At 41.7% G+C, this 13,730-nt stretch overlaps 1 long non-coding RNA gene across 2 annotated transcripts; it reads right to left on the bottom strand.

The window, feature by feature from the left end:
* Positions 1–2,984: 2,984 nt before the first annotated feature.
* On the bottom strand, positions 2,985–4,243 carry LOC107131351 (uncharacterized). 2 transcript variants are annotated; one of them, XR_001500295.3, is made up of 3 exons: positions 3,785–4,243; positions 3,231–3,363; positions 2,985–3,114 (listed from the first exon to the last, which is right to left on the bottom strand). It is a non-coding gene; the product is annotated as an uncharacterized lncRNA (long non-coding RNA). The 2 variants fall into 2 exon arrangements; XR_009494459.1 differs by having other exon boundaries at positions 2,985–3,363.
* Between the last annotated feature and the right edge of the window lie 9,487 nt (positions 4,244–13,730).

Below are 13,730 nucleotides of genomic sequence, written 5' to 3'. Positions count from 1 at the left end.
TGAACTTTGGTGTTGGAGAAGACTCTTGAGAATCCCTTGGACTGCAAGGAGATCCAACCAGTCCATTCTAAAGGAGATCAGCCCTGGGATTTCCTTCAAAGGAATGATGCTAAAGCTGAAACTCCAGTACTTTGGCCACCTCATGCGAAGAGTTGACTCATTGGAAAAGACTCTGATGCTGGGAGGGATTGGGGGCAGGAGGAAAAAGGGATGACAGAGGATGAGATGGCTGGATGGCATCACCGACGCCATGGACGTGAGTTTGAGTGAACTCCAGGAGTTGTATGGACAGGGAGGCCTGGTGTGCTGCGATTCATGGGGTTGCAAAGAGTTGGACACGACTGAGTGACTGAACTAAACTGAGCCAAAATAATGAAAGTATGAACCAAATGTCTCCCTAAAAATGTAAAGAGTGATCATAATAAGTAAAAGGAAAATATAACAAAGTTAGATAAGGAAATGTGAAAAAAATAGTTGGCACTTTGAAAAATGTTGAGGTTAATCATTAACCAAAAGAGAATAAAACTTGTTTTACTTCAAAAGTAATTAATAAAAACAAATACTTTAGGGCTTCAAGAGTAATTAATACAAGCGCGGTTATTTTATGGTTAGTTTAAAATCTGTTCATTCAGGTTACCACTACTGAACATTTTTAAAGTAAATGTCAGGCATCAATCAGAATGTAAAATTTTGAGAAATCTAATAGAATGTGATATATGCTGTTTATTTCAAGGTTTTTTTCAGTGGCTCTTTGAATAGCAGCTAAGTATGTACTTTTTATCTAGCTCTGTGTTGACAGGAGATGGATATGTCAGGCTAGCATTAGTAGCTTTTGACACAAATCCTTTTCTTTTACGGTTTTATCCTCATCCTTCTGCAGACTCCGGGTTTGGAATAAGAAGTGTGAGGAGGAGCAATCTGTAGAGTACGCACTGGCCTTCTGTGAACAGGAAACTCTTCACTTGCACGTCATTCTTTGAACAGAAGCTTCTAAGGTCTGTCATTAAGAAAAGTAATCATCTGTCTTGGTCTTCTATCTCTGTTCAGTGACTCAAAACCAGGGCACATCAGGATGAGAATAGGACCTATTCATTTCATGTGTGTGTTTAAAATTTTATTCTACGTTATCTTTTTTTTGGAATGTTCCATTTCCTTTTATTTTTTTATTGGAATAAACTTGCTTTGCAATGTTGTTTTAGTTTCTGGTGTGGTGGTGGTTTAGTCACTAAGTTGTGTGCGACTCTTTTGCAAGCCCACGGACTGTACAGCCTACCAGGCTCCTCTGTCCATGGGATTCTCCAGGCAAGAGTACTGGAGTGGGTTGCCGTTTTCTTCTCCAAGGGATCTTCCTGACCCAGGGATCAAACCCAGGTCTCGTGCATTACAGACGGACTCTTTACTGACTAAGCCACCAGGGAGGGCCCAGTTTCTGCTGTACAACAACGTCAATCAGCCATATTTCAAAATGAGTTCATGTTAGTAAAATAAAATGGGTAAAAAGTTTAAAATGAAAAAGTAAAAAAAAAAAGGCATGTATCGCATTCAGGTGAGACACCTCTCTGCCTTACTCAAAAAACCACTACGGTTTGTCCAAGATATTGGTGAGGCCAGATCAGAGGATGAGAAGCCTCACTGAGGCAAGGGATTGTGATCCTCTCTGCTCGATATACAGGGGGAACCTTCTAAGATCAGGGCAAAGAGCTGCTTGTTGAATTGACTTCAGGATATTTTTGCATCTCATGATGCTAATGAAACACTATCGCTACCTTAAATTGTTTCCTCAGCTTAATCCCCAAAGGAAATCCCTCTGCTTTTCAGAGATAAAAAGTTGGTAGAACAAAGAAAGTCAGGGGAAGCACGGGGGCCTTTTGCTATAGAATTTCACTGAAGCCTTTCCAAGCCCCGAGGAGAGGACCCAAGGGCTACTGTTTATTCCTACACCTGGATTAAATATCAAGGTCTGTGAGAAGATGAATCATTTAGAAACTCGACGTTCTTGTAGGGAGCTGTTGCCTTTTTAGAACCCTAATAACAACTGTGGCGAAGGCAAAAATCACATAGAAAGTTCAAAGTTGTCAGATCCTCTTTCTGCCCTGCTCTCAGCTAGTGGGAGTCTAAACCACAGAGCGCGAAGGCCCGCGGTGACTGGTGACGTTGATCATTCATTGTCTCTCTGAAAAGGAGAGATTAAAGATGCAACATCAGTGTGAGAAGAGAGCAAACTACTTGCGGTGGCGGTTCTTTCTCAAGGGAACTCCTGTCTAAGACTTTCATCATTTTTCATTTCATAAGACTTTTTCATTTTCATTTTGTCCTTACCCGGAATGATTGAGACAAAAGACGCAGGACTTGATTTTGAACCACAAAAAATCATGAACATGAAACACACATATGAAAGGAGACATGGCCTAGCAGGGTCCTGTCTCAGATGTTTCCCGTAGAGCACACATGTATTCAAAAGAGCACATCAAAGCTCAGCTCCTACCCCGGGGTGTTTTGGAAACAGCGGTGGGAAGTAATTATCAGTTACCATCAATGTAAAACACTAGAGATGATAAAATCATAGACTATATTTATTCACCATTAATATAAACAGTCGATATTTTAGATGGATTCTAATAACACAGTAGCGGTGTAGCCAAAATGTCTTATAAGCAGCTGTTCTTAGCACTCCTCTATGATATACCTGTACATCTTTTTACCTGGTGTTGCTCAAGTTGGCCACTAGTTTAGCCAGAGTTGCAGACTGCATTTAATAGACATGTTTTGTTTGGCTTCTAAAGTATTTTGTTTTGCAAATTATGTGCCCATGTTTTGTTATTGTTCAGTTGCTAAGTCGTATCTGACTTTGCAACCCCATGGGCTGCAGCATGCCCGGTTTCCCTGACCTTCACTATCCCTTGGATTTTGCCTAAATTCATGTCCACTGAGTCAGTGATGTCATCTGACCATCTCATTCTCTGCTGCCCCCTTCTCCTTTTGGCTTCAATCTTTCCCAGCATCAAGGTCTTTTCCAATGACTCTGCAGATTCAGCTTCAGCATCAGACCTTCAGCATCAGCCCATGTTTAAAAAGTGAATAATTTCACATTAACATGCAGCTTTCTGACTTCCACTGAAAAATAAGAAGGACTGGTATTACATTAATGTCATGTAGTACATATTATGTGTGATATCTTACGTTATTATGTATCAGGCATTCAGTTCTTTCGGTGGTAACCTCCAGTTCACCTGTCTGCTTGTCTCTGTGGTCCTGACCTTCTGAGTTGAGTCAGCAACTGGACAGCGTGCTTGGGTGTCTCAAAGGTACAGCTCTCATGATCTTGAAGACTTGGAAATGCGGGAACTAAGGAAACACAGTTCTCTATTTCGAGGAAACAGGAATACAGTGATGGATTAGTACCAGGGCCCCGGCCACAAGCATGTTCTCCTCACTCCTGAGCCAGCCCTCTTTCCACTGTCCCATCTTGCTTCCTTTGGCTTCTATAATATTTTATTTCAAAATGGTACCTGTTTCTCAAAAACCATAGAGCTTTAAAATAACCATGTTAAATGAAAAAAAAAAGGAAAAAATTCACTCTGTACAGTACGATTAGAACAGTGTTAAAATAGTACACTGAAAAACAACTTTGGGCCATGGCATTGGGAAAACTTTTTTTCCACGAAGTTTCTAAATAATTATGTATTAACTTTTAGAATAAAATAAAGCTCTATTTTTTAAAATATTCTGAACACAATGAAGCAGACGCTTTCCCTGGTCATGACCTCCCTTGCCAGAAACTCACTTCTTTGCTTCTCTATAGCTCAGACTGGCCTGGTGCCTCCATGCTGACTGAGATGGGAGGGGAAGTCTGCTGGTGGCTCCATTATTTTCAGAACTTTCTGTCTTGAACACAGTTATGTGAAAATGCCAAGCAGAATTCTGGAGGCAGAGTCACAGATTCTAACCTTGAATGGAAAAAAAAAACAAAAGCATAGACTTTTCTAATGCATCCAGCTTTAGATGCCAGCATTCAGTAATATCCTACGGTTTATGCAGTTATTAGGTTTTCTATTGTCGTGGTTTAACTGATAAGTCACTTCCGACTTTTGCAACCCCTTGGACTGTGGCCCGCCAGGCAAGAATGCTGGAGTGGGTTTCCATTTCCTTCTCCAGGGGATCTTCCTGACCCAGGGGTTGGACCACCATCTCCTGCAATTGCAGGCAGATTCTTTACCACTGAGCCATCTGGACTTGCAGTCAAAAACTGGATATACATAAAAACATTGACATATTTTTTCAGATACTTATTTTCCAAGTACCAGCTAAGTAAATTGAAATGAGTCAATACCTTTGTTTGTTTTACCCAGTGAAGATGGGTCGTCAGGAGATCAAAAGAAGACTCATCATGTTCCCCTCAAGACCATAATCATTCTTTTGCGTTCATTCTTCATGAGCTTGGTTCTAACAATCTTTGGGAGCCACGGTACTGATTAGGAAGAAAAATCTCTACTCTGATCATTCAAAAGAGTGAAAAGAAGGTACATGTTTGGTTTCATAAAAGCCTTCTGTTTATGCTGGAGATACAAAGCACATGCTTAGAATGGGCAGCTGTCTGATGTGCTTCTTTTTGATGCTGGTTGTTGGAGGTGAGGAGGTAGGACTGAGAACTTTAGAGAGGATAGATGAGGGGGGCAGGCAGAGAAGCTGCAGCAACTGGAAGTCATTTCAGAAGGAGGGTTTAAACATTTGCAGATGGTTAAACATTTGCAGAGAAGAGAAGATTTGGAAAACGTGAGAACTCTGAGCTAAATAATTGTGGGTTCAAAGACTAGACATTCACTTGATTTGTTTCAGGTAATACAGGGATTTTTAGAAGGATATATGTCAGCATAAAGAAGGTAAGAATCTCGATGACTCTACCGGGCAGAAGATAGCTCAAGGGAGGTTAGCTTACCAATTGGCAAGAAAATTGTAGCTTATAATAGACCATGGAACATTCAAGCCCAGCTCCTCTCTTGAGATTCTATGATCCTGTGTTACATCTGCTGAACTGGTCAATGCAGAAGTCATTCTGGGCGTAAAGGAGATTCACACATCTAAGGTGGCCTTGTGGAGTTATGAGCCTTAAGAAACTCTCATAATTGTTTGGCTCCGACTCTTCTCTGAGGCAGGTATTTGATAAGCATCAGGTTTTAAGAAGTTACTTGTAGCCCAAAGGGACCCTAAAAATTTAAACCAAATTCATTGCTAAAGTTGACTTGAGTAGCAAGTACTTGATGGTGAGGAGAAGGCTTAAGTTTCTCAGCTCCCATCACTATTTTGAATTGAAGCATTGAAGTTCTCACATTAAAATATGTGAATGGAGTAGTACTCAGCCATAAAAAGAATGAAATAATGACATCTGCAACAACATGGATGGACCCAGAGATGATCACACTAAGTGAAGTAAGTCAGAGAAAGACAAATATCGTATGATATCATTTATATGTGGAATAATCTAAAATACAACACAAACGAACTTATTTATAAAACAGAAACAGACTCTCAGATATAGAAAGCCATCTTATGGTTACTAAAGGAGAAAGGAGAGGGAAGGGATAAATTAGGAGTCTAGAATTAGCAGATACAAACCATTGTTTATAAAATAAGCAACAGGGGAATTATATTCAACATCTTGTAATAAACCATAATGGAAAAGAATATGAGAAAGAATATATGTGTATATATATATATACAGATGCATAACTAAATCACTTTGCTAATACCTGCTAATCACCAGGAACTAATACAGCATTCATTTTATGAAATAACTATATTTATACCTATTTTATCAATTAACAATATTTCAATTTTAGAAACGTATGTGTGCATGTGTGTGTGTGATAACACACCTCATCACTAGTGACTTATCAAATGAATTAGGCAGTAATCTAATAACGAATGGCTGATAATTTCAGGAATGGCAACTAGAAAGTAGCTGTAGAAGTAACCAGTTACATTAATTTTCAGTAATTTCTTGGGTCTTTTCCTTTGGGGCATTGATTGGGGGACAGAAGAGAAGGAAGGAGAGAGTATATACATTTTGGACACCTGCTCTGGGACAGGCTCAGGCACTTTCTGAGGCTTCCTAGGGTAGGCAACTAAGCCCTAAAATCCTTCATCACTTGGGTGATGAATGAGTGATGGCCGGTCTTCAAAGCTAGATGTAATCTTCTGAAAGCACTGTATTTGTGGCATTAACTATTTCACAGGAAAGGTGGGAAAATCCAGCCTGTGTTGATTTCTGTTCATTGTTTGCAGTAGATCAAACTAAAGCTACATCATTAACCTCGGCATGGGAGTCTCCTTGGCTGCAGCCGACTGACCCATGCAAAGTTACAAATATTTGAATTCACTGATGCTGTTTGGGAATTACTGCAAGTGTAACAATGACACATTGTTCAGTTCTAAGCACTTTGTAAGGACCTGTCTTGAGAAGGGTTTTACTTCAAAATTATGAGGCAAAAGGTTGAGATTAAGGCTTAAAGAAAATAACCTTTGGAATTCAGCCTCCAGTAGGGGAACTGGCAAGCAATCTGTGTTCAGCACTCTTTTCAGAAGTGTCCTGAACATAGCCGTATTCCTAGAGACCAGGCTTGCCCAGTGGGGCTAAAGAAAAAGAAAAATCCAATCGTGGGAAAGAACGTGAAAAAAGGAAGCAAGGAAAAATATGGAAAAGGCAACTCAATTCACTGGCGTGCTTATCTGTTTTTCAGTGAGCAGCCACTGGGTCAGCCATTGCCTCTGCCCGCTACCCTCAACTTTCAGGGGGCCCCTTCCTCACCCCAGGACAGGTTAACCTAGTCGAGAACTGCATGAGGAGCGGGTGATTGGGGAGTGTTGTGTGGCTACAGCAAGCAGTTACAAGACCACAGTCCTCTATTGGCTTAAGATCCACATTGTGGAGGACATTCGGATAATCCCACCCCAACATCGATCCCACCCCCCGCCCCACGGTGTAACCACCATGTATGGATGAGTGAGCACTGGCTGGTCCAGGCTAACAGGGCAATCCCATTTCCCTGGGTCTGGGGACTGGTTAGGGTTCATCTGAGCAGGATGAGCACAATATGTTCTTTGTCTGTCTGCAAAGGCAGGAATATTAGACCCAGTTGTTGCTTACAGCATCTTGAAATCTCAAGAGGGGAGTCACCTCGCATATAAGCTGACATAGGCAAGAAGGCAGAGCTGTGAGAATAAGAAGAAACAGCCCGCGCCAGGCGCTGAGTGAGCCATCCCCAGAGCCGAGTACCTTCACACTTTTCCCATCAGTGTCCTTCATTGTTCACCAGGCTTTGGGACTAAGCACCTGAAGAAACACAAATGTGATCAGTGTTAAGTGGGAGGGAAAGCATTCCATGGCCGAAAGCATGTGTGAAATACTGAATTATGCAAAATGCAGCCGTTTGCAAGCCATTTATAAATGAATACATTTTATAAATGTCCAGGAAGGAGCTCTTCTGTGAAGGGGTATGTAGACTTATTCAACTTAGAATCAAACGGATTATTTGTTTTTGTTTTCATCTGTTTTCTGAGAACACATTAGGCTTTCGAGAAACTCGGTTTGGGAAGATTTGCTGAGTCATCGTCAGGCATCTGTACTCTAGGGAAGTAGCCAAAGAGAGACGGACAGTAGGTACTGGGCTTGGAATGTGAGACAGAAGCCAGGACGAGAAGCAGAAGTGTGCCTTCCTTCCCAGACCCACCCAAGAGCTCCTGAAACTGAGGGGACTTGCTTAGAGGGCGACCCGCTGCACTGGCTGTGTGCCATCGTTACCTCTAGGCTTTCTAGGGGCACTCCATCCCCACCCGTACTCTAATTCAGCAGACCCTCAGGGTCCCAGGCAAATTATATACATATACACATGTGCACGTGCTCAGATGCTCAGCCGTGTCTGACTCTTTTCGACCCTGTGGACTGTAGTCTGCCAGCCTCCTCTGTCCATGGGATCTCCCAGGCAAGAATACTGGAGTGGGCTGCCATGCCCTCCTCCAGGGGATCTTCCTGACCCAGAGCTGGAACCCATGTCTCCTGTGTCTCCTGCATTGCAGGCAGATTCTTTACCCACTGAGCCATCAAGGAAGTCCATACTTTTGTAAGATAGATATAAAAAAGATTGATGGATACTGTCTATTTATATCTTATATATAATAATAGGGCTGCCCTGGTGGCTCAGAGGGTAAAGAGTCTGCCTGCAATAATAACTGTCTGTAGCTACAGATGTTTGTTTTATGATGATAGTGAACATTCTCACTTTAAGAAGAATGGTAAGTATACTTATGTTTTATCGTTATCTATGTGTGTTTCTATCTCTATCTATCTTTATGAGCTATTTCCCTGAAATAATTGAAAGTTGCAGACATAATGCCCTAGTTTCACTAGATATGACCATATGAATTTGTTAAAAAGACAAGGACATTTTCCCACATAATAACCACAATTCAGCCATCAAAAGCACAAAGTTGACACTTACACAGTATCATCATGTAATCCATTCATGCCACTCAAATTTCACTTATTATTCTAGTATGTACTACCCCCACCCCCCCATTTTTCTCTCCTGTTTCTGGTTCCAATCCAGGATAATATGTCACCTTCACTTTTGATGTCTCTTTGATCTTCAATCTGGACTTGTCTTTCATGACTGCTATGTTTTTGAAGATTTCCACCAGTTGTTTTGTAGAATCTCCCTCAGTTTGGGTTTGTATGGTGTTTCCTTATGATCATTTGCATTTTGCCAGAACTATCATGGAAGTGGGGGCTTCCCTGGTGACTCAGATGGTAAAGAATCTGCCTGCCACGCAGGAGACTTGGGTTCGATCCCTGGGTTGGGAAGATCCCCTGGAGAAGGACATGGCAACCCACACCAGTGTTCTTGCCTGGAGAATCGCATGGACAGAGGACTTGGCGGGCTGCCATCTGTGGGTTCGCAGAGTTGGACACTATTGAGCAACTAACACACATACATACACATCATGGAAGTGGGGGTGTTTCTCTCAGTGACTCATATCAAGTGACATATAATGTCAATCTCTCCCATTATTGGTGATGCTTGTTTTGGTCTCTGGTCAGAGTCAGGCAGGTGTATTGAAAATCATAAACCTGGGGTTAAATGCCACCATTCCAACTCTGAGAAGTGCCTTTGTCCCAGCTCCACACAAGAAGATAATAAAAGAACCCAGAATGAAAAGGAGCGCACAAGAAAGTGTATTTACTAAGGGCAATCAGATTTTCTTAGTTTAATAATTTCCTTGATTATGAATGAGAAGAAAAAGCTGGTTTTTCTTTTTCTCTTGTCAAACAGAAAAGGGCATGTTATGGTTGGCACATTCAGGAAGTATCAAGTTTGCTGTTAAACAGATTATAAAACATGTTTATGCAATAGCAAACCGTGAGATTATTCTAGGTCATGTTTCTGTTGCTTACTCAGTCATCTATTTGCATGAATCAATTTTAACCTCCAAAGTTATCCAGTGTAGTCCAAACATTAATAGTGCATAAGTTGCAAATGGTTCAGAGAAATGACAACTTAGGGCTGGAAATTTTAAGTGTGGAGCAGCTGTTTTCAAAGGTAAGTGGCACATTGCGGAAACAAGGCAGATAGCCATCAAAAAAATACCCAGAGTCCTTCGTGGGATGGAGGAGCACCAGAATTCTTAGACAGTACAGGCTTGGAGCAGCAATCTGTCTAAAAAATGGATGGCTAAGGGTTGTCTTCAAGGTGTGCCATAGGCAGCACGCTTTTTTAAACTTAGATTGCACGCAACAGATCAGTGGAAGTATAACTTTCTATATATGCTTTATACCCACTTCACATACTACTGAGACAATGTCCATGATACATATCAAGTAATATGATTATTTTTATACGTAACAAATGGCCTAAACCAATCTGACCAAGAGATGATCATGAGGGTCTTCCTGAGAAATTTCAGCAGTTTCTTCTAACAGGCCAGTGGGCCTTACTTGATCCACACCAGGCAGCATGTCACAATTCAAGCGAGTCTCCGAGAGAAGGCCAGACATACATACATGTGTTAGCAAGCAGGCAGGAGCTGCTTCTGTGGATATCAATCAGCATCTAACAGGCATAGATTGAAGGGGACTTGCTGACATACAACAGGACTATACAGGCAACATTTGAGTTGGATCAAGCAAGAGGGTCCTGCAGGATGTGGAAGGACCCAGGGCAAAGAGGCCCTGGACCTCTTGAGAGTCACCCAAAAATCTAAAGGTGCCGCACAGCACAGATACACCGAGCTGGTTCTTGTGTTGCTGCTTTCTTATTGCAAGTTTCTCATTCTGCTTGTTATAGAAAGATCAGAAAATACAGTCAACAAAAAATATCAGAAATCTATGATCCCATTTGTCATGGACTGCCAATTTTAAACATGTAAATACATATAGATAGGTATCTACAAATAAATATATATTTTTTACAAACATGGGAACTTTGTTTTTCTTTTAAATATATAGTCGTGTCCGATTCTTTGCGACCCTATGGACCCTATGGCTCCTCTGTCCATGAGATTCTCCAGGCAAGAAGACTGGAGTGGGTTGCCATGCCCTCCTCCAGGGGATCTTCCAGACCCAGGGATTGAACTTGCATCTTTCACATCCTCTTACATTGGCAGGTGTGTTCTTTACCGCTAGCACCACCTGGGACTATGGAAAGCTATAGTTAATAGCTTTCCATATCAATTCATGTATTTGAAAGTCAGTGCTGATTAATAGATTGGTTACATAGAACCAGTCTGCTACTGTGAGGCTCTTAGATTGTTTCTAACTTTTTGCTTTCACAAAAAATCCTGCCAGAGAACATCTTGACAAAATTCTTTAATCATTTCCTTAAGAAAAATTCCTGGAAGTGATGTTGCCAACTGAAAGTTCATGCATATTTAAGTTTTCTTTTCCTGATTTTCTTGTCTTTAAGTAATACGTGTTCATCTTCTTCACACTTGCTTCCTATTTCAGTGAGAAAATAAATGCCACCAGAAGATAGCTTCCACTCTCTCCCGCACCACTTCTGCCACTATCTGACCTGAGCCCTGCCTTCCCTTCGCTTCGGGACTGGATGCCAGTTCCCCCTTGCCTATGCACAGACACTGCTCCAGAAAGTGTCTTTTCACTTTTCTGCACCATCAATTTTTCCTCTCCTTCTTGTGGATCATTATTATCAATAAAACAACTCTTATTTTTCCCATCTCTCTAAACAAATAAACAGAACCCTTCGCTTGGCCCCGTTTCCACTTCTAACGACAGATCTATTTCTCTTCTCCCCTTTGCAGCAAACTCTACAGGAATTGTCTTCGTTCACTGGTTCCGGTTCCTCCCATTCTTTCTTAAACTCACTTCAATCAGGCTTTCATGCACACACTCCACCAAAACTGTTCTTGTCAAGGTCAGCCATGACCTTCAAGTTGCTGTAGTCAATGAACAACTTTTCCTCTCATTTTACCTAACCAATCCACAGCAGTTGACACCGATCATGAATCTCTCTCCTTGAAAAAGGTTTTTTTTTAATTTCTTTTTCTTTTCACAAGGCTCAGAATATCATGAGCTCCTGGTTATCCTTCGCCTTCACTTCTTCCTTCTCAGCATCCTTTGCTGGCTCATTATCATCTCCATGAACTTAACTCTAGAGTGTTCCAGAAGCCAGGATTTGGACACCTCTTTGTTGTTTAAAGGCACTCTTGGTCATTTCATTCAGTCTCTCGGCCGTAGACGTGTTAACAAACTCCCAAATGTAACACTCCGGCCTAGGCTCCTTCTCCCACCTGTATCCTACCCCCAACTCCAGATCCATCCCTCCTTGACATTGCAAATACAGTGTGTCCAAGACTGAACCCCTGGTCTTCACCTTCCCAACTGTTCTTCCTACTGATGTGCCTGTGTCAGTCAATGGCAACTCTAACTAGCGCCATAAACCTTGGAGTCTTCCTTGATCTCTCTTGGCCCCTCACTCTATCCATCCAAACCTTCAGCAAATCCTGTTGGTCACATCTTAAGAATGTATCTAGTACCATACCATCGTCACCACCACTACAGTCTGAACTACCAGAACATCTTCCCTGGACTGTTGAAAGAACCTCACGACTGGTCTTCTTGCTTCCACCTTCCTCTCCTAGAAACTATTCCCAACACATCCAGAGGGGTACCAACAAAGGATGCGCAAGGACATGTAACTCTGCTGCTCAAAATCAGACAATGGCTTTCCATCTCACTCAGAGTAGAAGTAGAGTTCTTGTAAAGACCTTAGTTTCACATGATCAGTCTCATTGCCTTTCTAACCTCAGATCCTGCTACCTTCCTCCTCTTGCCTGCTCTGTCCTCACCTCATGCATTATTTGCGTGTTATTTGTTCTGCATGGAAATGCTTCTCCACAGACTCCTGAAAGACTTATTCCCTCACCTACACTCAGTTTTTGATTAAATCTCACCTTTCTCTGAGCCTTTCCTGACACTTATTTTAAAAACCACAATCTGGGGTTTCTCTGTGGTCCAGTGGCTAAGACTCTGGGGTCTCAAGGCAGGGGGCCCAGGTTAGATCCCTGGTCAGAGAACTAGATTCCGCATGCCGCAACTAAGACCCAGCACAGCCAAATAAATTAATATATTTATTTGTGTCTTAGTTATGGCATGAGAACTCTTAGTTGTTGCATGGGGGATCCAGTTCCCTGATCAGGGATTAAACCTGGGCCCTTTGCATTGGGAGCTTGGAAGCTTAGCCACTGGACATGAGGGAAGTCCCCAAAATAAATATTAAAAAAATAAAGTAAAATAAGAACCACAAATCTCCACCCCATTGTTCCTGATATGCTTCTCCACTTGATTTTTCTCCATATCATGACATACTTTATTATTTCCTTTGTTGCCTAGATCCTCCCATTAGAATCTAAGTGCCATGAGATTTGTTGTTTTATCTCCTGCACCTGGAAAACCCCTGGCATGTGACAGGTGCTCAAGACATGTCTGTTGAGTGAATAAATCTTTCCAAAAAATTAGGAAAGTAAAAGGAGAGAATTAGGAAAAAAAATCACCCATATATTTGAAAAGGAAATTTTAGTCAGCCATGAGGAATTTCAGTCAGACTGAAATTTTAGTCAGTAGGAAAAGCAATCTTGCCATTTATAATAACATGAATGGACCTATGGACATTAATCTAAGTGAAATAAGTCAGACAGAGAAAAACAAATACTGTATCAGATCAGATCAGATCAGTCACTCAGTCGTGTCCGACTCTTTGCAGCCCATGAATCGCAGCACGCCAGGCCTCCCTGTCCATCACCAACTCCCGGAGTTCACTGAGACTCAGATCCATCGAGTCAGTGATGCCATCCAGCCATCTCATCCTCTGTCGTCCCCTTCTCCTCTTGCCCCCAATCCCTCTCAGCATCAGAGTCTTTTCCAATGAGTCAACTCTTCACATGAGGTGGCCAAAGTACTGGAGTTTCAGCTTTAGCATCATTCCTTCCAAAGAAATCCCAGAGCTGATCTCCTTCAGAATGGACTGGTTGGATCTCCTTGCAGTATGTATGAACTCACTTAAAAGTAATAGAAACTACAAAAGGTGTTAGAAAAAAGAGTAGAATGGTAGTTACCAGGGGCCAAGGGTGGGGTTTATGGGGAGATGTTGGACAAAGGGCAAAAAATTCCAGTAATGAGTTCTGAGGATCTCATGTATAGTATGGTGATTATAGCTAATAAT

The sequence above is a fragment of the Bos taurus genome, chromosome 5 (genome assembly GCF_002263795.3).
Source record: "Bos taurus isolate L1 Dominette 01449 registration number 42190680 breed Hereford chromosome 5, ARS-UCD2.0, whole genome shotgun sequence".
In the NCBI taxonomy this organism is placed as follows: Eukaryota; Metazoa; Chordata; class Mammalia; order Artiodactyla; family Bovidae; genus Bos; species Bos taurus.
The sequence above is the reverse complement of the archived record's forward strand: the minus strand, read 5'-3'. Positions and strand labels throughout refer to the sequence as shown.